This window comes from Tachyglossus aculeatus, chromosome 9 (genome assembly GCF_015852505.1).
Source record: "Tachyglossus aculeatus isolate mTacAcu1 chromosome 9, mTacAcu1.pri, whole genome shotgun sequence".
NCBI classification, from domain to species: domain Eukaryota; kingdom Metazoa; phylum Chordata; class Mammalia; order Monotremata; family Tachyglossidae; genus Tachyglossus; species Tachyglossus aculeatus.
The window spans coordinates 46,127,575-46,153,224 of record NC_052074.1 but is presented as its reverse complement, the minus strand read 5'-3'; the positions used below and the strand labels follow the sequence as shown (position 1 = coordinate 46,153,224).

The 25,650-nt window shown below is 41.5% G+C and overlaps 1 long non-coding RNA gene across 5 annotated transcripts; it reads right to left on the bottom strand.

Moving 5' to 3' along the window:
- Window positions 1–7,820: 7,820 nt before the first annotated feature.
- LOC119932520 lies at window positions 7,821–23,531 on the bottom strand. 5 transcript variants are annotated; one of them, XR_005452328.1, is made up of 4 exons: window positions 23,452–23,531; window positions 18,866–18,993; window positions 15,553–15,662; window positions 7,821–8,656 (listed from the first exon to the last, which is right to left on the bottom strand). It is a non-coding gene; the product is annotated as an uncharacterized LOC119932520 (long non-coding RNA). The 5 variants fall into 5 exon arrangements; XR_005452327.1 differs by lacking the exon at window positions 23,452–23,531 and adding an exon at window positions 22,499–22,741; XR_005452329.1 differs by lacking the exon at window positions 23,452–23,531 and adding an exon at window positions 22,257–22,328.
- Between the last annotated feature and the right edge of the window lie 2,119 nt (window positions 23,532–25,650).

The following is a 25,650-nucleotide window of genomic DNA, read 5'->3' as shown; positions in this document are numbered from 1 at the left end:
ATTTTCTTTCAACTGAAAACAGTTTTGAAAGCAGGTGTTGTTTTTTCACTGAATCACATACTTTAAAACCTTGCTTATTGATCTCAAAATTGTTGAAGTTGCATAAGGTCATTAAAGCTGTGAGAGGGGAAAAAAAACTGTGGGGGACAGGCAGGAGGGAAGAATGTTGAGCAGAAGTCATCTCCACAGCCTTTTCTGCCTTTCCATTTTGGAAAAAGTGGAAATGTTGGAGCAAAATCAAGTCTTAAAATTTGTCTCCTCCACATGATGCATTTCTAAGGACTCATTAATCCAAAAGAGTTTCATGAAAAGAGCTTTATTGAAACTGAAAAGGGAATCCACAGGCTTTGGATCGGCTTTAGATCAGCGTCCCCAAGGCTAAAATGAGTAAGTCCTGGTCGTTTACCCATTTCCCAAAGCCTGGTTTCTTTTTATCACAGCCAAAATTAAGGGAGAGCTTGCTGGGACTTTGCCATCAGTGAAGAAGGTTTCTGACCAAAGAACAACTTAGGGTTTCTAGTGCGGCTGACAGGCTCTGCTAGGTTCTCTGAAAGTAGATGGCTAGTGTTCTTCATCAGGACTGCGGTGGCTGTTGATACAACTTCCCTTGCAACTTGCAGGATTAAGGTTGCTTTGGTCCTGAATAGATCTTGTGCATATCATTTTTGTATATATTTCATAATGGGCTTCCCCCCTGCCCAGCTACTTACTCATCGCATCTACTGAAGGTGACTGGCTGGATTGAAAGCAGGCAAGTGGTATGTGTAAATGTCTTTCAAAAATGAAAGAAAGGAATTTAGAATCATTCTTAGGAACGAGTGTTTATCTCAAAATATACTGTAAAATTAATGATTACCCAGGCATCTCCAGAATTATCAGCTCCAAGTCTCTGACATTCTTTCTTTACATCCATAGTTGACTTGTTTTCAGTCCTGATCATTCAAAACCTTGAAAATCTATCAGATTACCTAGAGTTAACAGTGTAAGGATTAATATACAATCTATGCAAGAAATTTGTGATGGCATAGGTCTTTTTTGACATTTCTCTTCATGAGTGAGGAGGGACTTGATAATTCATGTTATTAGGTCTCCTCTCGTGAGTGAAGATAAATGCCACCTAGGGCCTAAGCTCTCATGTACTTTAGACAGTTTAAGTTTCTGCTGCCTATTTTTCTAAGATATTTTCTTCTATTTCTTTATTTTGTCATGACTTAGATGAGAATTTCTCTATCAAGGATATTGATCAGTCTCAATGGTACAGATTCTAACAAAATCCATGTTAGAGAGATTCTTGATCATCAGATTTTACTGTCCTAAATAATAACAAAAAACTACCATCTATCATTAACCTAAACATTATGTGGATATATTTTTATTAAATAATGGATCAAAATAGAGGAGTCATGGGAAGTGGAAAAAACTCAACTGCTCATTATATATAAATGGAGGGTTACTCATTTTGTTTAAAACATAATGTAGGCATCTTAGTAGGATCAACAATTTCATAAATGGAATAAAATTACAAGGCTTCTAAAGAATCAAGTAGCTAATGGAAATGTATGTTGATGGCATGATTAGTTTCAAAAAAAAAAAATTGTTTCCCTGAAAGGAAATCTGCCTCACTATCCCTACCTCTTTCCTTCTCTGCAATTTCACATTTTCTCCCGTCTCCAGGATCTCACTAAATGGAAAGTCCACCAACATCTCAATATGTCCCAAACTGAATTCCTTGTTTACCCTCCCAAATCCTCTCCATCCCCTGACTTTCCCATCCCCTAACTATTGTCTATGCACTGCTCATGTACCTATCCCTTTTCCCTTCTTCCTGCTATCTGGAATTTATTTTAGTGTCCGTTTTCCCCACTAGAATGTAAACTCCAGGAGGACATGGATTATTTCTTTGTATTCTTCCAAATGCTTAGTTCAGTGCTCTGCACACGGTAGGTGTGTAATAAATACAATTGATTAATTGTTCTTTCTGCAAGATGATAGATTTCAAATCAATCTAAGTTCTCAGACTGAGCTATGTAATTCATGACCCCCGGGGCATTTTGGCTTGTAAACGTTCAAAAGTTGGGGCATATTCTTCTTGATTTGTAAATCAACTTGTTCTGTAGATTAAGAACAAGGATCTGAAATTTAAATATGGCTTTCTAACAAGTACTGTTTTGTCTGACTTCCAGGCAGGTCACAATAAAGGTGGTGGAATCAGCATTAGGTTGTATCTAGGGAACTCCGTTCTTTGAAGAGCCATTCCATATTAGAGGAGCAGCATGGCATAGTGGATAAAGCACAGTCCTGAGTCAGAATATCATGGGTTCTAATTCCAGCTCCTCCATTTGTCTGCTGTGTCGTTTTGGGCAAGGCACTTCACTTCTCTGGGCCTCAGTGACTGTATCTGTAAAATGGGGATGGAGACTGTGAGCCCTGTGCAGGTCAGGGACTGTGTCCAATCCTATTTGCCTTTATGTACCTCAGTGCTTAGTCCAGTGCCTAGCACATATTAAGCACTTAATAAATACCATTATTATTATTATTATTATCATTTGTTTCCTCTAGACTATAAGCTCATTGTGGGCAGGGAATGTGTTTATTGTTGTATTGTACTCTCCCAAGCATTTTAGCACAGTGCTCCATTCACAGTAAGTGCTCAATAAATGTGATTGAATGAATGAATGCTCTTGGGGCTCACAATATAAATCGGAGGGAGAACAGGTATTTACTCCCCATCTTCTAAGCCAAGCACTGGCTCAGGATTGCAGGTCAATGGTCATTTAGACTGTGCATTCGTTGTGGGCAGGAAATGTGTCTGTTCATTGTTGTTCTCTTCAAAGTGTTTAGTACAGTGCTCTGCGCACAGAAAGCAATAAATAAATAAATAATTGACTGGCTGACTGCAGTGCAGAGGACATGGGGAAAGGTGCAGAGGATGTGGGGGGAGTGTAGTATCTCAGAGAAGCAATCACTGCTAAGGGTGAACTCCACCTTTCTGGACATTCTGATTTACACTCAACTCTTGAGGATTCTCGAATGAGGGCCCCAGGCCTCTGAAAGGTTAATTAGCAGAATGCAATAGTCTGAGTACCTAATGGCTATCCCTTGGATGGAACCCTGCAGGAAAAATCCCTGCAACTAGCAGTTAGGGAAACAAAGTGTCATTTGACCCAAATGAAAAGAAAGAACTTCACACCCAGAAAGAAAACCCTGAAGGAAAAGAAACTCTTTGGTCCCAGTGCCAACCACCTCTAAATTTTGATTTCGACAGCCAGCTTTTACTGTTGGGGCACAGAACAATTAATGATTTCATCTCAAAACTGCTGAAAAGGAAGCTTAAAAATAGAGGTGGATGTCAAAAACAGACCAGGCATTTCCTGTCCGGGGAAAGGCATATTCGTTCACCACTCTGGGAGCTTTTGATGTGAAGATTCACCCCCCCCCCCAGGAAGCCTTCCCTGATTTACTTAGGACCTGTTTACTCCTACTTTGGGGAATTCAGTTGCCCCTCAAATCTAGTTAGGTATGTTTTCCTCGTAGTCACTGTATGCTTTTTTTAATGGTATTTGTGAAGTGCTAACTATGTGTCAACCACTGTTCTAAGCCCTGGGGTAGATGCAGTTTATCAGGTTGGACACGGTTCCTGTCCCTCATGAGGTTCACAGCCTAGGAGGGAGAACAGGTTTTGAATCCTCATTTTACAGGTGAGGAAACTGAGGCACAGAGAAGTTAAGCGACTTGCCCAAAGTCACACAGTAAGCAACTGGCAGAGCTCGGATTAGAACCCAGGTCTGCTTACTACCGGGCTTGAGGTCTTTCCACTAAGCCACGTTGCTGTGTCATCTTTGTATTTACGTATCATAATGTATCTTTTTTGGGGTCTCAACCCCATTAGATAGTAAGCTTCGTGTTAGCAAAGACTGAGTCTCATCTCTAAATTCAGAGTTGTGCACCTTCATAGAGACTAATAAAGGTTCGGTAACGGCACTAGGGACAAGTTTGCTTCCTATGTAATTTAATAAGACCCATTCTACCCCGGGTCAAGATAAGTGGAGTGTTGGCAATTTCCAGTGAATTTGAGCTGTGTAGATAACTAAGCTAGGTAATTTATGTGAAAAACATGCATTTGGAGCTCCGAATGATCCAACTTGGCCCTCTACAAGGCTTTAATCACTAGCTAATTACCAATTCTCCTCTTGACATTTTGTGGGGTGGATCCCAGGTAAGACTGATGAATTAAATCTGAAACAAGAAAGACTTCTTAAGACCAAATACATGAATCTCATTTCCTACATACATTTTAGAGTTGGGTCCTGAAAGCTTGTAAGCCAGATCCATAAGGTCTGGTGGGCTACTGTCTTGGCTTTGCATAGTCTTTCAGACTGTGAGCCCACTGTTGGGTAGGGACTGTCTCTATATGTTGCCAATTTGTATTTCCCAAGCGCTTAGTACAGTGCTCTGCACACAGTAAGCGCTCAATAAATATGATTGATGATGATGATAGTGGGGGCTCCTGGGACTAGAGACACAACATGGCTCAGTGGAAAGAGGACGGGCTTGGGAGTCAGAGGAAGTGGGTTCTAATCTCAGATCTGCCACTTGTCTGTTGTATGACCTTGGGTAAGCCACTTCTCTTTGCCTCAGTTACCTCATTTGTAAAATAGGGATTGAGACTGAGCCCATGTGGGACAACCTGATTACCTTGTATCTAGCCCCATGCTTAGAACAGTGCTTGGCACATAGTAAGTACTTAACAAATATCATCATCATTGTTATCATTATTATTATTATTTCTCCAGTGGGTGTGACTGGCCCCAGATCAACCACCTGGGAGGGAAATATCGTGGCTCTGGAGCAAAGTTGCAAGTCAGAGGTCCCTACTGGGAACACACTGAGGATTTCCATAATAATGATGATGATAATAATAATAATAATGGCATTTATTAAGTGCTTACTATGTGCAAAGCACTGTGCCATCATTATGTTACTTTGAGTAATGTGCTCTATATATTATATAAATTTATATATATATAAATATATAAATATATATATATATATATATATAAATTTGATAGTAAGTGCTTACTGCCTGCCAGGCACTCTATTAAGTACTGGAATAGATACAAGCTAATCAGGTTGTACACAACCCCTGACCTTTTTAGACTGTGAGCCCACTGTTAGGTAGGGACTGTCTCTATATGTTGCCAATTTGTACTTCCCAAGCGCTTAGTACAGTGCTCTGCACATAGTAAGCGCTCAATAAATACGATTGATGATGATGATGATGACCTATACGGGACTCACAGTCTTCATCCCATGTTACAGATGAGGTCACTGAGGCACAGAGAAGTGAAGTGACTTGCCCAAGGTCATGCAACAGACAAGTGGTGGAGTCAGAATTAGAACCCAGGTCTTTCTGACACTCAGGCCGGTGCTCTATCCACTCGGCCTAGGGTCTTTATATGTCTTCTGTATGTCTGTTATTTCTGGGTCAGCAAAACAGCATCAGGATATTCAGGAGTGATGTCACTTGGCTGCCCTCAGAGGTCATGAGGCCAAAGGAATTAAATGAGCTATGATTGAACATGGTACGTAGAAGTTGGTGGGGTAGGTGATGTGCAGAATCTTTTGCTCTGCTAAAGGGACTGAGAGCCTGAAAAAAACTGAGATCTCTTAAGTTGAGATTAGGTTAAATCTTGTGCAAACTCCCATGTAATATTTACCCTGATAAATCCAGGAAGTGAAGAAACTAGCTTTTCTCATCACCTGATGATCCAGCATTCTCCCCCATCTTTGGAGATGGTGTTTGTAAACCATAAGTAAGAGGTTTTGCCTTTTTAATTCACTTTAAGATTTTTTGCCTTTAAAATTATAGTAATAATTAGGTATTTGTAAAGTGCTTACTATGTGCCAAGCACTGTTCTAAATGTTGGGTTAGATGCAGGATATTCAGATTGGACCCAGTCCCTGTCTCTCATGGAGCTCACAGTCTAAGTAGAGGGAGTAGGATTTAATTTCCATTTTACAGATGAGGAAACTGAGGCACAGAGAAGTTAAGTGACTTGCCCAAGGTCACACAGCAGGCAAGTCATGGAGCCAAGTTTAGAACCTAAGTCCTCTGACTTCCAGACTCAGGCTCTTTGTACTAGACCGCGCTGCTTCCAAACCTTGACCATCTTTAGATACATATTGCACCACAGTGTAATTTTTATTTTCCTCCTTATGTTGATAGTTCTATACAGTTGATTTTAAATCAAAGCAGTTGTGTCAAAATGGGTAACCTCATTAAACATGCACAAAGGCTTCAGGGTCCTGAAAGTAGTTACAATTGCAGTATTTGGGGGTGGATAGAGACCTGAGTTCATGTAAAAACTGACATCTTCCTGAAGTTTAGGTTTGTTATTAAAGACAACAAAAGGTTGATGACACTTTCATAACTTTAAAAACTGTATTTACTCGTTTTAAGTTTCTAAAGACAGTCATTGGATAAAATTGCTTTTGTGGCTTGATCTAACACTAACTCATTTTTATGTAATAATGATATCTTGATTCAGTCATGATTTGGAGGCCATGGGAAAATTAAAATGGTGAGACATAAGATGACTTTATCAGGCAAGCCGTTTTCAGCGTCACCCTATGAGAGCAAGTCTGGGGTTAAAAAATTCTTCCCACCTAATGACTGAAGTAGTACTGATGCAAACTAAGGAACTGAAAAGATTGATACAAATCTCATAAATTTTCAGGAGGAAATTGAAGGCTGACATGAGCTCAGAAACTTTCAGATACTCTTTAAAAGGTACCATTAAGCAGGATCTCTTGGGCTTAAAACTTGTTCAATGGAAACTCTTTTCAGCCTTACCCAAAGGCCTCTGACAGAGAAACTCACTCATCTCCTGGGGTAAGACATCCCACAGGAATGTGCCGAGTTCACCAGGGGCTAAAGCTTGAGCATGTAAGTGAGTAGGGGAGGATTAGAAACGATAGGAAATGATAGGAAAGACAGTAAGTTTTTTAAAAAGTGAAATAATTTTCAGCCAAATATTACTGGGTGTGGGAACACTTAGCCGACTGTGCCATCTAAAGGGAAGGGTTTGGGGAATCTTTTGTTTATGATGTGACAGCCCTATTCATGCTTGGCCTATTTTCTGCCTGTGTTGATATAAGACAGAAGAATGTTTAAGGAAGGGTTTAATGGTTTAATTTTAAAAACTGGAAAAAAGCCAGCTGATACTTGAGTGCTGATTGGACATCCCCTTTGGAGGTTGGAGACAGTTTGGTAGATCTCCATCCAAACTTTAAATATATATTTTTTTTAATTTCAAGAAGAGCCATGATGTCGAGACACCTCATCTCATTCCTCACTCTTCCTCCACAGCCTCCTTCAACTACCAAACCCTCCCACTTCATAGCATGGTGTCCCCTCGTGTGAACTGATGATTCTCTGCACAAAGAAGTCAGGTGTGGAGCCATGGGTACCCAAATCGGGGAGGATGGAGAAGGAGGAACCGTGGCAGGGCCCTGAATCGTCAGGGAGCTATTAACTTCCTCGGTTCCCTAGCTGGCCATGGATACTTTCCGCTGCTAGTCCCATGCTTCAGGTTCACCTTGTCCCATCTCTACCCTGCCCTGTCCCTCTCTTCTTCTCCCCTTCAACTACCCCCCCCACCCCGCCCCCAGAGCCCCCAAGTCCCCGAGTAGGGAGTGAAGCAGCAGGTAGCGAGCAGGGGATTAAGTAGTTCCCAGTGTCTGGAACGAAAGTTTGTAAAGAAAGTACTGAACACAGACTTCCTGTGGTATCAAAAGGAAAATTTATGCATCGCCTTTGAGTTCAACTTCTCCATTAAAGCTTTTTCCCTATAATCTAGGGAGTTCTTATCTTGGTGACTTATGATGTTATGGAGGGGCTCATGCATGGAAAATGTCAATAGAAATAGTAACTCTGGAAGGGAAGGGCCTCTTAATTAGTCCCCATTTAGATTTTATGATGGCTTTGAGATCTGCTCATCCTGACAATGCGCACTGTGGTTACATATTGTTCTAGCCTGAGGGAACCATAGGAAAATCCAGATTTATTGTACCTATCATACCAGCATATTTCATTTGCCATTATGAGCAGCCATCTCACAATGATGCAGGAGTATTTATTACAGATTAAATTGTAGGACCTGGATGGTTTAGTGAGGTTCTTGAGGTATCATTTATGTCATTAACTGGCTCATTATCAGATCTGCAAATCTCCATTCTTTTCTGTGCCTTCTGTTTGAGAGCAGAGGCTCGAGGCTGGAACACTTTTCAGGCTGCTGCGTGTGGCGATGTGGGCATCAAGTTTAAACACAGACAAAGCCGATCGCTTGCATTCCGTGTGTTGTTATTTACCTGATGACTGAAGGTTACAGTGTGCACCGTTTTTATGCTGTTTTCGGGGGGAAGGTTGGACGAGAGAAGATTATATCAAATCGCTGCAGTCCTGGTGGTAGTCTGGGGAGGGGCAGAGGGGAGGAGGAGATGGAGAATTGCAGCATCTAATAATGATGTACGGGGGTTTATGCACAGAGAGATACATGCACGACTTTAATTAAGCTCCGGGTGCTGTTTGCCTTGTCATCTCTTAAATGTCCGCTCTGACTTCTCTTCGGCGAGCTTTAACTCCAGGTCTGAACACCTGGAAGAGAGGGTGAAATTTAACTGTGGTTATTTAACAAGTTAACGGCTAGTCGGAGCCGCTAGTCACTGCGAGCGGGATGTATCGTGCTGGGTTCTGGGGTTCGGCTACCTGGGTGGATATGAACCTTGGATTAATACAGCCCTGATTCCTTTTGATGAGCGTTATTTTAAGATAGAGGATGCTCTTCCACAGACCAGGCTGAGAGGGGTTTTCAGCGGAGGAGGGTCCAGAGAAGAGTCTTCAAATACGACCAGTCTTCTTAGCTCTGGTTCTACTATTTGAATTTATTGTTTGACTCAACTTGGGTGTCATTCCTTGTTGGTATTTGCCCTATTTACTCTCCTATATTGCTTTTTCATAAAAGCAAGGCAATGGCATTTAAGTTTTTGTGTTCTTTGGTATTAAAAATGCACTCCATGCACGCATAAGAGGTACATATAGGAGTACTGGGCTGAGTCCCAGAATTTCCGGGGGACAGGGTCTGGCAGTTTAATTGCTGAGTTTAATTAATTAACTTGATATAATGGGTACTAGGAAAGAAAATTACGAATACAGATGGTTAGCATTTCTCAAAACTAGGAATTCCTTTTTTTATTTAGGGAAGCATGATTTTAGCCTGTTCTTTCAGATGATTTAGGTCGAATTTGCACGGGAATATCCTTATTCTACATTTTTGATGGTGTTTTCATTTTCATTTCAATTGACAGAGTCATATAACATTCAATTCCCTGTTGGCACTTTAAATTCCATATGAAGTGCACTTACTCCTAATCATATCTCTATGCATCCCTGCCAATCTGGGAATGGCAAAAGCACACCCAGTATCTCGGGCTTATCCAAAAATGAGAGTTAATTCCTGGCATTGCTTCCCTGTGGCTCTCAAAATTTACCCAGACATATTACCCTGTGAAACTGGGGGAGGGCACCTAGCTTTATTTTTTATAGAAGAATCAGTAATGTTTGAATGTACCGCAGAGAAAGGACGCTTCCCATTTTAACTTGTTGCTTGCAACTGAGAGTTAACGAAGCAATGTTGAAAGGTCAGAAGGAACCATTTTTACTTTTGCTCCTCCTAGGCAGGATAATTTAGAGACGTGATAACGATGTCATTCTTGTTATTTTGATAGTATGAGTTCCTGACATGAAAATACTGCAAACTGCAGAATCCCAGAAAAAGCCAGTCATTTGTCCTCAGATAAGAATTTATGGTGGGCACTGAATTTTCTGAATAAACAAAATCATGCACTTTTGATTTTGTCAGTGGCAGGACGAATTACTGTTTTGAAATATATCGGAGGGAATATTAGAATTACCAGCTACAAAGTGAAAAGGCAACAAAACAAGAATTTGACTCCAGAACTTATTATTTATTTAGTTATTTCCTAATTTTCTCTAAAGGTTAAAGAATTCTTAATTATATTTGATTTCTGTATAATAGGAATATTTCAAATATTTCTTTGCAGGGAAATAAATTTTTGGAGATCGAGGAGTTTTTCAGAAATTCAATATAGTCTAAGAAATATCACCCAAACCAAATTGGAAAGGATGCAAAATCCTACTCATCTTTTTAAAATTGTTAATGGGAATGTTAAAAATGTTCTTAAGTGACTATTTATTTCAAGGACAGCTTTTACTAACAGCTGAGTGTCAATGTGGAAACAGCTGATCAGAGAGTATCTCTAAAAATCATATAAGTATTAACATTTCAGAGCGGTTTTCCTAGGAATGACATTGCCTTCTATTGAAGCTCAGTTTAGATAAAATTCAAATTATGTCTGTTTTTTAAACAGCTATATCTTTAAAAAGCTCATCACTAGACACAATCGCTTATAATATTTATACATTCCCTTGATAAGTGTTTCAAACCTGCTTGAAAATGGATTGCAGTTATTCCAAAAAAAGTCCATTGCTGAATTGATAGCCTGTTAAACAAAACTTAGTTCTAAATGAATTCTCTCTGTGTATTATAGGCATTCTTAAATAAATAAAATTGGCCATGCTATAAATATACCCCTTGAATTAAGAGATTCTTATTTGAGACTTCTTTATCATACATACTTCACCCACCTTAGTGGTTGGTCTTTTGCATTATAATCTTAATATTGAGCTTCCTCATTAATATCCATTCCCATTTTTAGGTTAGTCTAGACTGTTCTTGTAGCTGTAGTACTCACTGGGTTGCCGTAGGAACAAGAGATCCGAGTAAATATGCTTATGGAGAAGAAATGACTACTAATTAAATGTGAATAGCATTTATAAATTGCCTAGTTCTCACAAAATGCAGAGCATAATATGCTTTGATGTACTTCATTAGTAAAAGGCATCTATATTTTTTAACACATGTTGGCAGTGAAGACAAAATTTTAAAGCAAAAAATAATATTTTATACGGCTTAGTTCTCCTGAAGACTACAAATCCTATCATTTTATGCATATATCCTTTTATTGCATTTACATGGCAAATGAAGACATTTAGTTGGCCTGTGAAAGGCTGAAAACCTCCAATATTTCCTCACCAAAGAATAATTCTTTTTTATTGTTAAAAGTATAGCTCTAAGTTACATTATAGGCAAAAGGAAGGATGCTGAATTTTATTGCCATCATTATTTTATTATTATTTATTCCTCTTTCCCTCTTCCCCGCCCCCCCAGGACTGGCTCCTCTTTCCTTCCTCCCCGCACCCCCAGGCCTGGTTCTCTGGGCCTCAGTTACCTCATCTGTAAAATGGGGATGAAGACTGTGAGCCCCCCGTGGGACAACCTGATCACCCTGTATTCTCCCCAGCGCTTAGAACAGTGCCTTGCACATAGTAAGTGCTTAATAAATGCCATCATTATTATTTTTATTTTTAAATATTGTCTGATGTAGAGGTAGTTTCGCATTCCATCAATATGTGGGACTTTCACATTAGAGTGCTTGTTGAAGGAGGGAGGACTCTGATAAGAGCAGCAAAACAAGTTGTTTGGTGGTCTGGCTGCACCTACTCTCTGCCCTTACCAACATTTCCATCACCTCAGTTTGGAAATAATTCCAATGGAAACAGGCTTCTCCTCCTGGAGAATGCCGCAGGTGTTCTCCTAGGGATTGGGTAGCTCATGATTCTCTCATTCCTCTTTTGTGTTTTGTCTCTTCACGTGGGGAATTAAGAGTTCTAAGATAACTTTCTTTCAGAGCAGTTTGATGAAAAGAAAAGGTAGCCTCCAGAGCTCCCCAGTTTGAGATTACGGGAGTCCCGGTTGTGGTCGTGCTGGGATGGCCGACTTATTACCTTCAATGGGCCTTGTTCTCTAGTTTGTAAACTCATTGTGGGCAGGGACCGTGTCTACCAACTGTTATGTTGTACTTCCTCAAGTGCTTAGCACAGGGCTCCGCACACAGTAAGCACTCAATATGATTGATTTATTGATTGATCATTCATTCATTCATTTAATTGTATTTACTGAGCACTTACTGTGTGCAGAGCACTGTACTAAACTCATTTTGTGTTTGGTTCTAGGGGAAGCAACCTCCACAGTTTGATCATTTTCCTCAGATTACTTAATCTCTGGGATCCCTATCATGAGCCAAGCAGGCTGGAAAGAGGGCAGGTTCTGCTTCCTGAGAAATGTTTCCGGGTGTGAGGGTATTATCAATCATCAGTCAGTCAGTGGTAAGCAACGTATAAAAACTGTTCTTTTATTGAGTGCTTACTTTATGCAGAGCACTTTACCGGGTACTTGGGAGACAGGAATACAATAACGTTGGGAGACACAATCCCTGCCCACAAGGAGCTTTTAGCCCAAACAACCTCTGCAGTCAGGATGACATGGAAACACCTGCATCCCAAGGGACTTTGTTGACATTCAGACGTTGCTGCCAAGCTGGGCACACTCATTTTGCTTTCCCCACGAGTGGAGAAGTCCCACACCTCAAATTTACGCTGCCACTTGGGAAGTATATTTTAAGTCTTCCTTCTGTCACCGAGGCAGAAATTGTGCTGTTTTCCAAGTCCTGGGGATTAAAGGCCCGCTTGTGTGCCTGCAGTGGGCTGTGCTTGGACAGTAGCTGAGCTGTGCGTGAAAGCTTTTGAGTGCTAATCAAGGGGAAGAAGATCTGCAGGGTCTTGGATATTTTATCCACAGAGTAGAGTACCGCATATGAAAACACAATCAAACCAGGTTCTGGTATTTTAAAGCAGCAGTCATTTGGGATTGTGTCCAGAGTACTGGATGCTTCGGTGTGATTCTGGGTCTTTCACTGGGGAGGGGCAGAAGGGCTGGGGAAAAGACAGCAGGGCTCTACTTCCTACATCTGAAGGACAGGGCTTGCTGTGTGACTCACTTAACTTCTCTGTGCCTTAGTTCCTCAACTGTGAAATGGGGATTCAACACCTGTTCTCCCTCCTACTTAGACAGTGAGCCCCATGTGGGTCAGGGACTGTGTCCAAGCTAATTCATTTGTACCTATGCCTGTGCTTAGAGCAGTGTTGGACACAAAGTATGCATCACACACATATTCTCTCAACCATCCTGCCTCTCCTCCCCAAAGGTTCCCCAGACCTACTGCCTCATGTCACTCTCCCTCTACTGCCATGGGGCCCTTTGGGACCACATTTTCTCCCACCGTTACCCTCCCTCCCTACAAGCTATCATTTGTCCGGGCCCTGGGATGAGGCCCTAGTGATCGATATCAGTTCAACCACTGGGGGTTTGTATTTATATAGGCTCAGTACAAGTTGGAGGTCAACTTGAAAAATGTCATTGCAGCCCCTGAATTGTTTTGTCTCAAAGCAAATGTTTAAATGGCACCTTCAGATCAGCATTAAGCATTTCCATCAGTTTATAAGGTGCTCATGACAAAGATATCCTGCCCAATAAAGAAAAATTTTACGCTTAAAAACAATTGTACCTTGTAGTAAGACTAGAATGCTATGCAGATGAAGTGCCATGATTATTGTTTTAACTACAGCCCAAGTATATGTGTGTATATATATATAAATGCATATGGAATTTAAGTGCTTTCTTTATGTCAAACACTGTTCTAATCATGGAGGTAGGTACAAATTAATTGTTGGACTCAGTTCCTGTCCCACATGGGGCTCACTGCCTAAGAAGGAGAAAGAATGGGTATTGAATCCACATTTTATAGTGGAGGAACTAAGGCACATCCACGTGACCTGTCCACAGTCACACGGCAAAGCCGGCATTAGAATCAAGGTCATCCAATTCCCAGGTCCATGCTATTTCCACTAGACCGTATTGCTTCTCAAATATTAAACTGAATTCCATTGGATTCACTATGTTCATTTGAATTCCCTGCCATTCTGAGTTGTTTCTCTCTTCCATCCTTCTGCTCTTCTTTGTGTCATTGTATTTTATTTATCCTCTTTTTTTAAAAAAAAATCATTTTTTCTCCACCTCACTGGTCAGTGTGCATGAGTATGTGTGTGTGAGTTCACAAACTGCTTCTCTCTCCTTCCCTAGCTTTTCCCCTTTATTAACTGTGAACTTACACCTTAGGAGCTTCCGACAGGCCTAATTATCAGATAGTTTGAGTCAACTCCTTACTAAATCAATCAGTGGTTTTTATTGAGCACTGACTATGTGCAGAGCACTGTGCTAAATTCTTGGGAGAACACAGCAGTTAGAGAGTTTGTAATATGATGAGGGGAAAAGACATCAAAATAAATTCCAGATAGGAGAAGCAACTGGACTGTAAGTTTATAAATCTTGACCCAATTGCAAGCTTGAGGCTTTAATGACACGATTGCCATTCACCCAGTGAAGATCTCTCTTTTTAAAACTCACAGACTCTCCTGTGCCAACAGAAACTCTGGAGCTCTTGATATTTACAAACCTGTGGTACTTTCCCCCAAATCTATGTATTTTTACATTAAAAAGGCCTTGATTCACAACCCTATAAGGGGATGAAATTATTGATTTGGATTCAGAACAAACTTCAATATGGTCACAATTTTATACTGGCTAACTGCAGTACCAATTCATTTCTAGTAAAATCAAGTTTATCTTTTACAGATGCTTATGCAGTGCACCATTACATTTACAGAAGTCAAAGCTTATGACACTAGGAATTACAGTGCCTCTTATCTCCCAACACCACAAGTGCTATAAGTGCATTGCACTGTTCCCAGCCTTCTTTTTCTGATTATCCCAGTCTCTCCTCTGAAGTGTAACATTGTACAATTATGCTCTAGCATACAGGAGATCCTAAACTTTAAAGCACATCGGCAGTCACAAAACAGTTTTAAATCTTTTGTTAATTTGACTAACCAGGGTTTTTTTCTATTTTCCTGCACAACCATATTCATAGCTGTGTACAGGAGTTTGACTGACTCAACTTTCCACTCCCCAAACACACTGATTAAAAAACTAAGTTGTGTTGAATCCTACTGTCTGTGAGCTCATCTCTTTTCCAGATCAAGCTTCAATCTCTTCTTCAGCAACTCATCCCTTCTAAAATAGTCTTTGATCAGAACTTTAAGTTAAGTTGTGAAATAGGATTGTCTGTGGGTTTGTCTTATTGCATTGTGTGGGTGTGATCGTGTGATCGTGTTTTTGTAATCATCACCTCTCCAAAGATGGCCACACTGAAGTACAGAGAAAGCATACAAACTCAATCAAGCTACTCCAGAATGCTCACGAGTAGTATTTGTTAATACTGTAGCATTTGTAAATCACTGTAGCATTTAAGTGCTTACTATGTACCAAGCATTTCAGCATGCTGGGGAAGACACAAGTTAAGTTGGCCAGAGTCCCTTTCCCATTTAGGGCTCTCACTCTAAGTAGGAGGGAGAGCAGATTTTGAATTCCCATTTTACAGATGAGAATTCTATGGACTGAATCTTTTTTTAGTAGTTTGGGGCTGGTGTGAAAGCCCCACTCAGTTAACACTTACCTAGCACAGCTGTGGACTTGAATTCCTCAGATGACTGGTTCTATTTTTAAAAGCTGTGATCTTTCCCTGGTGAAGCAATTCCTCTGACTGGGATAGTCCCGGCTCTATAACTGAAGAGTTTTCCGGTTTATTACATTAAAAAAAAAATGGCAACTAATTGTCAGAATTGGTAACGTCTGTATTTCCTTCTGAAGAAATGTAATTGTGGGTGGAGAAGCAGTATGCAAGTCTGCATGAGGAATACTTTGTGCTGAGCAAGTCATTTGACATCACTGTCCTGTGAGTTTTGTGCTGACAATAATAATAATTATGATTTTAAGCACTTACTATGTGCCAAGCCCTGTGCTACAATAGGATCAGACACAGTCCCCCACCTGACAAGGGGTTTATAGTCTAAGAGGGAGGGAAAACATATTTAATCCCCATCTGACAGTTGCAGAACTGAGGCACGGAGAAGTTATGTAATTTTCTTAGGGCCACACAGCAGGCGAGTGGCAAAGCCAGGATTAGAACCCAGGTCTCCTGCGTCCCAATCCTGTGCTCTCTTCACTAGGTCACACTGCTTCTTGGTGCAGTTTTATGCTCCTGAGTGCCTTATTTTCCTTGCTAACCTCCATTGTTCTGAAAAGTAAGCAAATCGCTAAACTTCCTGATTCCAGTTTTTGTTTGGCAATCTATCAGTGATATTTATAGATTACATACTGTGTGCAAAGTACTGTACGAACAACAAGAAGCAGCGTGGCTCAGTGGAAAGAACCTGGGCTTTGGAGTCAGGGGTCATAGGTTCAAATCCCGGCTCCACCACTTGTCAGCTGTGTGACTTTGGGCAAGTCACTTAACTTCTCTGTGCCTCAGTTCCCTCATCTGGAAAATGGGGATTAAGTCTGTGAGCCCCATGTGGGACAACCTGATTACCTTGTATCTACCCCAGTGCTTAAAACGGTGCTTTGCACATAGTAAGCGCTTAATAAATGCCATAATTAATTAATTAATTACTGGACTAAGCACCGGGAAAGTGCAATAAAAGAGTTGGTAGATGCAATCCTTGCCAGCTCCGAGCTTGCATTCTAAAGGGGGATTATAAAAATATTTTCATAAGTATTGTGGGACTGAGGTGTCAAAGTGCTTAAGGTGTAGACAGGCAAGTACATAGTTAATGCAGAGGGGAGGGTGGCTAGGGGAAATATCTTATTCTAGGAATGCCTTTGGAGGAAATGTGATTTTAGAAGAGTTTTGAAGGTGTGAAGAGTGGTAGATGATTGGATATGAAGGGGAAGGGAGTTCCAGACCCCAGGAAGAATGCGGACAAAAGGTCAGAGTGGGATAGGTGAGATATAGGTACAGTGAGTAAATTGCATTAGAGAAGTAGAATGTGTGGATTGAGTTGTAGGACAGCAATGAACTTAGGTTGGAGGGAGAAAGCTGAGTCAGTACTTTGAACCCAAAGATAAGGAATTTCTGTTTAATGCTCATGTGGGTGGGCAACACTTGGAGGGTTCTGAGGAGTGAGTTTTTGTGATTAGCTGAGCCTGGTGGGTATTCCTGGGAGTGGTAGCCCTCACTCTTCCTAACCTGGGCAGTGGCAAACTCGGCAGAGACAGATTGGGACTTGTAGCTATTTATCTCTAATTGAAAACATCTCTTTGGCAACTTCCCCTCTGGGGCAGCAATTTTATATGGGGTGAATCCACCCCTCCAAAAAAAATCAAGAGCTTCCTGAAATGTAGCGGAAGAATCTCCGAAGGCTGACATCCATCCCTTCTCCTGCCCCCTCCCCATCCTGAATTCCCAATGTTGTCAGGTTGATGAACTTTAATCATTATATCACCAAAATAAAGTGAGACAAAGGGGTGTTACATTCCCCCAAGGAAAGATGGGCCCAGGAGTTAAGAAGTAGCATAGCCTGATGGGAAAGGGTTACACCAAGGATTTGTATCAATTTGAATTACACTGGCCTCGTGACAAGGGAGTGGAATTGGGAAAAGGAAGGTGGGACATTCCAGTTGTCCCCTACGTGTACCCCCATTCCTAACCCAGCCTCGTCTCTGCCTTCTGGAGGAGCAAATAAACTCTACACACATGGATGAAAGACTTCTCTACAGTGTGGCTAGCAGGAGATCCAGGAACATTTGAGGTAATGATGACATCCAATAAATTAGGAAGCCACTGGGGCTGGGGATTATGGCAGCAGACGGGCCATCTCTCCCCACCCCAACTACCCCAGGAGCCAGGATACAGCATTTTGATGCTTGTAGAGACATTTCCTGGATCCTCTAGAATGTAAGTTTGTTGTGGGATGGGAATGTGTCTGCCAACTCTTTTATATTGTACTCTCCCACTTGCTTAGTACAGTGCTCTGCACACAGTAAGCGTGCAATAAATACGATTGATCCCCCATTTCACTAGCTGCATCAGATTGTGTCATACTGTCTGACTGACAGAAGTTCCAAATAAATTCATTCATTCATTCAATAGTATTTATTGAACACTTGCTGTGTGCAGAGTACTGTACTAAGTGCTTGGAAAGTACGATTCGGCAACAGATAGACGGTCCCTACCCAACAACAGGCTCACAGTCTAGAAGGGGGAGACAGACAGCAAAGCAAATCAGAGAACCTGGCTCATGAACGAGCCATAAATCAACCCATTCAGTCAGATGAAGGATGATCAGATAGGGGGCCCCAAGCACATTAATAGGCAATTTGCACCGGTGGGAAGAGCAGGGACCTGGGGAGACAGAGGACCTGAATTCTAATTCCAGTTCTGCCACCTGCCTGCTGTGTGACCTTGGGTAAGTCATCTAACTTCTCTGTGCCTCAGTTAACTCATCTGTAAAATAAGGGTGCAGTATCTTGTCTCCCTCCTACTTAGACTGTGAGCACCGTGTTGGGCAGGGACAGTGGCCAACCTGATTTACTTGTATCCACCCCAACACTTAGTACAGTGCCTGGCACATAGTAAGTGCTTAACAAATATCGCAGTTATTATTATTATCAACCGGGCTCTGTAGCAGAACTAGTTGAATGTAGAACTGATGTTCAAGACAGACTTTCTGCAGACCTGAGTTGTTCTGAATGCAGTGCAGAGAGAAGTAGCTTCATGAAAGATCCTTGCTGTTCTGGAAGGCTAATGTTATGGGAAGCTAATAGGAAGCTAGTGTTTCTGCACATTTAAACCACAAATAAAGCACTATGTTGCAGTATCTTCTTGGCCTTGTTTACTCATGGCTTGCTGAAAGTGAAAACATTTTTAAGGTGTAAAATTATGTAAATCAAACAACAGTGTTGGAGAATCCCAGCCCCAAATTACTTACCGGAAAACTTGACACTTCAAAGCTGTCTTCCTCTAATGGCCTTATATGGATGAATCTGGTCTTTGTCATTATTATGGAGGTGAGAAGTTCCTTGGGGTTCATTGGTGGTCAGTAATGTTCTGATCCCTCTGCTCGGAAATGAAAAGAAGGTTAATTGAGGGGACTGTGTACTGCCTTTGTTCGGAGATGACGCAAAATCCGAATAAAACAAATTCTCCTAATGTGGTTCGTGAACTCAGAACTTGATCACTGAGTGCAAAGAGCAAAGCAACACCCCCAAATGGTCACCCTCCAAATCTCTATTCTGGAGCTGCCTGACTAGCATTTGGCCACGCTGACTTCAATTTACTCACTGGTGGAATATCTTTTTTTTCATCCACAAAGTCCTCAGGACTTGGCCTCTTCAACATGGCTGTCTTGGGGAGATTAGCTAGAGTAGCTAGATTTTTCAGGTAATATAAAACATTTACATAGTCATTAAAATAATACAAATATGCCAGTTGAAGAAGTGAATAATTCAAATGAAGAATATTTGTCTGCATACTAAGGAAAAACATATTGTTTTAACTCTCAACCAAGGTCATTACAGGAAATGTGGGACCAATAGGTGTAATTATAGTATCATGAATACTTAAATTTCTTCATACTGAGCAAGCCAGGAAAGATTACAGCTAATGAAATGATTTCTGCAGTATGACCTTTCAACTGGATAGCTCAGACCCTCTTGTCTTGGCAAAATGTGCTGCATCCCTGTGTAACTGACGGAAACAAAACAAGAAGATGTCTACGATGATCACCTGGAAACTTGCTTATTTTTTAAAAAGAAGCCTTAAGGCATATTTCAGTATTCTTGCTATTTCTTTGAATTTCCTTTGTCTGATTGGTGTCTAGATATAGTCTCAAATGTGAGGCTAGCCCAAGGAAAGAGTTGGAGTGAGAAGATGCTGAAAATTCCGAAAATGCAGGCGAGCCATAGAATCTTAATAAATGTTGTGATTTTGTAAAGAATGTATTTTAGACTTATGGTAACATTCTTTCCCAGGGTTCTGATCCTAAAATGAACCAGGAGAAGCACTTTCTCTTCAGGAGTAAGTTTTCTACTCACATGAGAGGCATTAGGATACTAGTCAGCCAACCTCTTCAATCACTGTCCCCAAAATAAGACATTTTCTGGGGGAGTTCATTCTTTTCTGGGGGAGTTCATTCATTCATTCAATTGCATTTATTGAGCACTTACGGTGTGCAGAGCACTGTACTAAGCGCTTGGGAAGTACAAGTTGGCAACATATAGATATGGTCCCTACCCAACAGCGGGCTCACAGTCTAGAAGTTGAGGGGAGATGATTCCCCTCATCTGAGCAGTGCACCCCAAGGAAGCAGTTGATTCAATGTGACTCTCCTTCTCACCAGAATTGTCCAGTGAAATCAGATTATTTTCCTTCCGTGTCTATGGAGAGACCTTTCTCCTCTCATACTCCGATAGCCAAGATCCTGACCCAGTTGTCTCAGTACTCCAGCACATTCAGCTTTGCACTGAAGTGCAGTTATTTCTAGGGAGCATGGAGACAGCCAGGGATACTGCCTGAACTGTGGCTGGATCAGTCAATCAGTGGTATTTGTTGAGAACTAAATGTGTGCAGAGCACTGTACTAAGCCTTTGGGAGAGTACAGTACAACAGAACTGGTAGACACCATTCACTGCCCACAAGGAGCTTACAGCTAGGTCAGAGTAGGCCCCAGAAAACCTATACTCTTATGGTTTATGAAGTCCTTGAAGAAGAATGGCATTTAGCAAAAGTTAGTATCAGTGGTTGAAATAACATATTTGGATCCCGGTGTTATTTCTTCTGACAAACTCCTCTTGAAAACTGATTTTATATAAATAAAACAAGTTTGGTGGATGGTGCATGGGTTTCAGTAGGTGAGAATGAATAATGGAAAATGCAATATAAAAACAGTCCTCTAGCCTGTAAGTTCCTTATGGAGAGGGAGCACATCTGCTAACTGTATGATATCCTCTCAAGCACTTAGTGCAGTCCTCTGCAAATGGCAAGCGCTAAATACCATTGATTGTTTGAAAAACGTGGGCCAAACTGATTTCCCATTATGTAGCCCACCTTGACGGAGCTGTGATTCCAATTCTGAGCTTCTGATTCACTCCTTGCCTTTAACTTGAGAAACGCAGAAGCCCCTTTCTATAGGTTTATATAGTTCGTGGATTGTATACGATCCACGGATTGTATAGGATTTGCCCTCCAGGTTTCCTGATCCCCACAGCCTCATCCTTCCCTTTTCTCTTTTCCAGCACATTCTAGGAATCCAGTAAGAAAATGCTTACCCAGGAACAATCTTCCCTTTGTGTAGTGTTGTTACATGTGGATAATCTTAAAGATAGAAGCAGTGTGGCTCAGTGGAAAGAGCACGGGCTTTGGAGTCAGAGGTCATAGGTTCAAATCCCGGCTCCGCCAACTGTCAGCTGTGTGACTTTGGGCAAGTCACTTAACTTCTCTGGGCCTCAGTTAACTCATCTGTAAAATGGGGATTAAAACTGTGAGCCCCCCATGGAACAACCTGATCACCTTGTTACCTCCCCAGCGCTTAGAACAGTGCTTTGCACATAGTAAGCGCTTAACAAATGCCATTATTATTATATGATTATTATTCCTGAATATTGTATGTGACTAGTTCAGAAAATAGACAGTTGTCATAATGTACATCATTATCACATTTGGCTTATTTAAGAATCAACTGGCCTTAATTAACAATTTTATTTGGAATTTCTAACCCAGATGACTAATGCATATTTGAAACATAGGTAAATATTTTACTAAAAAGTAAAGAATGACACCAAATTAAATTTGTTTAATTAAATTCTTTGCATTATGGTTTGCTCAGATGCACATACCAATGCTATTTGTATAGAATGCTAACTACCGAAATTCATTTCCTTTTTTTTGTTATTGCTGTAAGGGTATGTTATCTTTTATATGTATCACAGCATTACTTATTACCAGCTTCACACACAGCACTTTGTCTTTGATTTACGCAAACAACTGTAAATGTTTTATATATTTGTGAAGAAGTGAATGATATTAGACCATCAATCCATGGGGACTGCAAATCAGGAAAAAAAAGGCTATTACATTTCAGAAGCTGTTAAATCAGTTGTGCCCCCTGGCTGATTTTGTCAGTTATATTTGCTGTTGGTAAAACCGTTGATGCCTGGAATACTGGCAGGGAGAAGCCCTTGGAGAGTAAATAGCAGCAGAGTTGTAAACCCCACAACACAACCCACACTCACTGCAGACGGCTGGCTTACACCCTCCGCTGATTAAAGCCAGTCGCTTTTAAAAAAAAAAAGGCCCCCCAAAAAAGAGAAGGCAAAACTCACCCCACACCTTCTGTCACTGCCTCTAGCTCCGGCCCCTCAGCAGCCTGCCAACAGGGCACGGTTCTGCCAGTTGTAAATTTTAATTGGCCATCTGGGGAAAGCACAAACCACTGACTAGAGATTAATCAGCAAATTAACCCAGGCATAATGCACATTTCCCAGTGGACCCCAAACAGCTCCAGGCTGGGGCGGAGCAGCTTGGGATGCTGGAGAACTTGTGTAGAGATGCTGTTATTGCTTACTGTCATGCAGTCGAAACATCTTCTCGGTGTCCTGAAATTCCCTTCAGTGTGACCTTGATAGTGCCCCTGATTTGTATGGCAGTTGCAAAGAGGTTTCTTTGTAAGTGCGAAACACAGATGGCACAGGTACTGCTACTGCTGGGGAAAATGTTGATGAATCAGTGAATGTGACAACTTTTCTCTGGTGGGCCATTCACTTGGTTTGCTGAAGTGCCTACCGAAAGAAACAATAGTATACCTGGATTTCTACCAGGCCAGTAAATCACCAGAGAATCAAGTTTGTTTTGGTCTTTTTCTGTGTTTCCCCTTCCAAAAGAGGATTTGTCAGACCGCGACCACTTCTCGGAAGCCTAGAACCATCATTTGACTGGCCGGCTTTCAGCTGGCCAGTGGGTACTGGTTTTCTAGTGGGGCAATCAATCGATCAGTGGTATTTATTGAGCACTTACGGTGTGCAGAGCACTGTACTAAGCGCTTGGGAGAGTACAATACAACAGGGTTGGTAGGCACATTCTCTGCTCACAATGAGAAGCAGCGTGGCTCAGTGGAAGGAGCCCGGGCTTTGGAGTCAGAGGTCGTGGGTTCAAAGTCTGGCTCTGCCACTTGTCAGCTGGGTGACTTTGGGCAAGTCACTTCACTTCTCTGTGCCTCAGTTCCCTCACCTGTAAAAATGGGGATTAAAACTGTGAGCCCCTCGTGGGACAACCTGATATCCTTGTAACCTCCCCAGCGCTTAGAACAGTGCTTTGCATATAGTAAGCACTTAACAAATACCATTATTATTATTATTACCAACGAACTTCCAGTCTAGATGGGAAAGCTGACATTAATGTAAAGAAGTGTCATGGCTGTGTACATAAGTGCTTGGGGTATGGGGGTTTAAGTTCATGGAACACCCCCAAGGCTAGGTTTTTTAAATGAAACCATGCAGTCCTTGCCCTCTAGGAGCTTACATTCAGGGAGGCACTGGAAGCCTTTGTAGCCCGTGTTGTTGTCTTTAAGGCTTTGGTTCCTGTAGCTCAAAAGAAGTGCCCATGAGGGTCACAGGAATCTGGAAGAAGAATGCAATGACCCTGAAGTGAGATGAGTTTTGGGGACCCTCCTCCCCTTCAAGAAATGCTCCAGGCACCAGGAGTTCTGTGTATTGTAAAAGAGCAGCAGCACTACTGAGCTTCCATTTGGTGCAGTGCACTATACTAAGCGCATGAGGAAGTACAAAATAATCAAGCAACATCAATCACCATCATCATCAGTGGTATTTATTGAGCACTTACTGTGTTCAGAATGCTGTACTGAACACTTGGGATAGTACTATTGGATTGGCAAAACTAGCTTACAGTCCAGAAGGGGAGGCAGGCATGAATCTAGATAAATAATTTATTATATAATTTATAGATATGTATATAAGTTCTGCAAGGTTGAGGATGGGGCAGATATCAAATGCCCAAAGATCACAGATCCAAGTGCATAGATAATACATTCCCTTCCTACAGGGGATTACACTCTAATGGGGGAGTCGAATAGAAAAATATTTACAATTAGAGAGGTCAGAATTAATAAAAGCTGACCTAGCCATATGAGTGCTAAAGAGGATGTGAATAAGTTTGTAAGTGTAAAGTCATTAAATTATGTTGTATACTACCTTTGGTGGGCAAGTGGGGAGGCAGTGTGGCTCAGTGGAAAGAGCGTGGGCTTGGGAGTCAGAGGTCATGGGTTCGAATCCCAGCTCAGCCACTTGTCCTCTATGTGACCTTGGGCAAGCCACTTAACTTCTCTGTGCCTCAGTTCCCTCATCTGTAAGATGGGGATTAAGACTGTGAGCCCCATGTGGGACAACCTGATCACCTTGTATTTCCCCCAGTGCTTAGAACAGTGCTTTGCACATAGTAAGCGCTTAACAAATACCACTATTATAAGTAACACCTGTCATTCATTCATTCAATCGTATTTATTGAGCGCTTACTGTGTGCAGTAACCTCCGGGTTGGCAAAAGTGCATCCGGTACAGGTGGGGACGGCATAGCCACCCTGGTGGAGCCACAGACTAAAAGCAAAAATGAAAGATGATTTTCAACAAAAGATGTAACTTTTTATGATATTTGTTAAGCCTTTTTCTATGTGCCTGACATAGGGGGAGATATAAGCTTATCAGGTTGGGCACGGTCCTTGTCCCATATGTAGTTCAAAGTCTTAATCCCCATTTTACAGATAAGGAAACTGAGGCACAGAGAAATTGAATTACTTGCCCAAGGTCGCATAGCAGGCAAATGACAAAGCCAAGATTAGAACCCAGCATCTTCTGGCTCCCAGGCCAGTAGACAACATTGCTTTTCTATTATCTAGGAGCAGAAGCCTTAAACTATTAACCTTGGCCCTAGGGATGTTGCTAATATTAGTGGCCTGAGACCTGGGCACATTTCTGAAACTCTGTGTGTGTGTGTGTGTGTGTGTGTGTGTGTGTGTGTGTGTGTGTGCATGTCCTCAGGGAGTATAGAAGGTATCTTGAGGGCAGCATGAAATCTACCAATCTACTGTATTGGGTTTTCCCAAGCACTTAGTACAGTGCTCTGCACACGGAAGCCCTCAGCAAATGCCATGGATTGATTTTTCCACCTGAGGACTTTTGTAACCACCAAATCCCGTACCACCTCAGATGGCTCTGGCAAAATATAACTAACTTGAGAAGTTGACCCTACGGATCCTCTCCCCTCCAATCCTGGATTACTCAATTGTGGATTTTCCTTTCCCCTTATGACCCTATCACAACCGTGCCCAGTCACGTTGCCTTAAATGGAAATAGCTTCTGGCAGAGCCAAGGATTATCTGTGACTATAAATCAGTCAATATCTCCTGCCTAGAAACCCAACATTAGATGTTTTTGGCTTTAGGTGGGAAAATCTTTCTTTGAAACCCAGGGTACATATTAGCGCATTATTACTATGTGCCTGGCACTGTACTAAGCTCTGGGGCAGATACATGCTTACTAGGTTGGGCACAGATCTCAGTATTATTATTATTGTACTTAAGCACTTACTCTGTGCCAAGCAATGTACTAAGCACAGGGGTAGATACGAGATAAGTCAGACACAGTCTCTGGTCCATATGGGGCCCTCAGATTTACTTCAATCCAGTCAATTGGGTCCTTATTTAGTG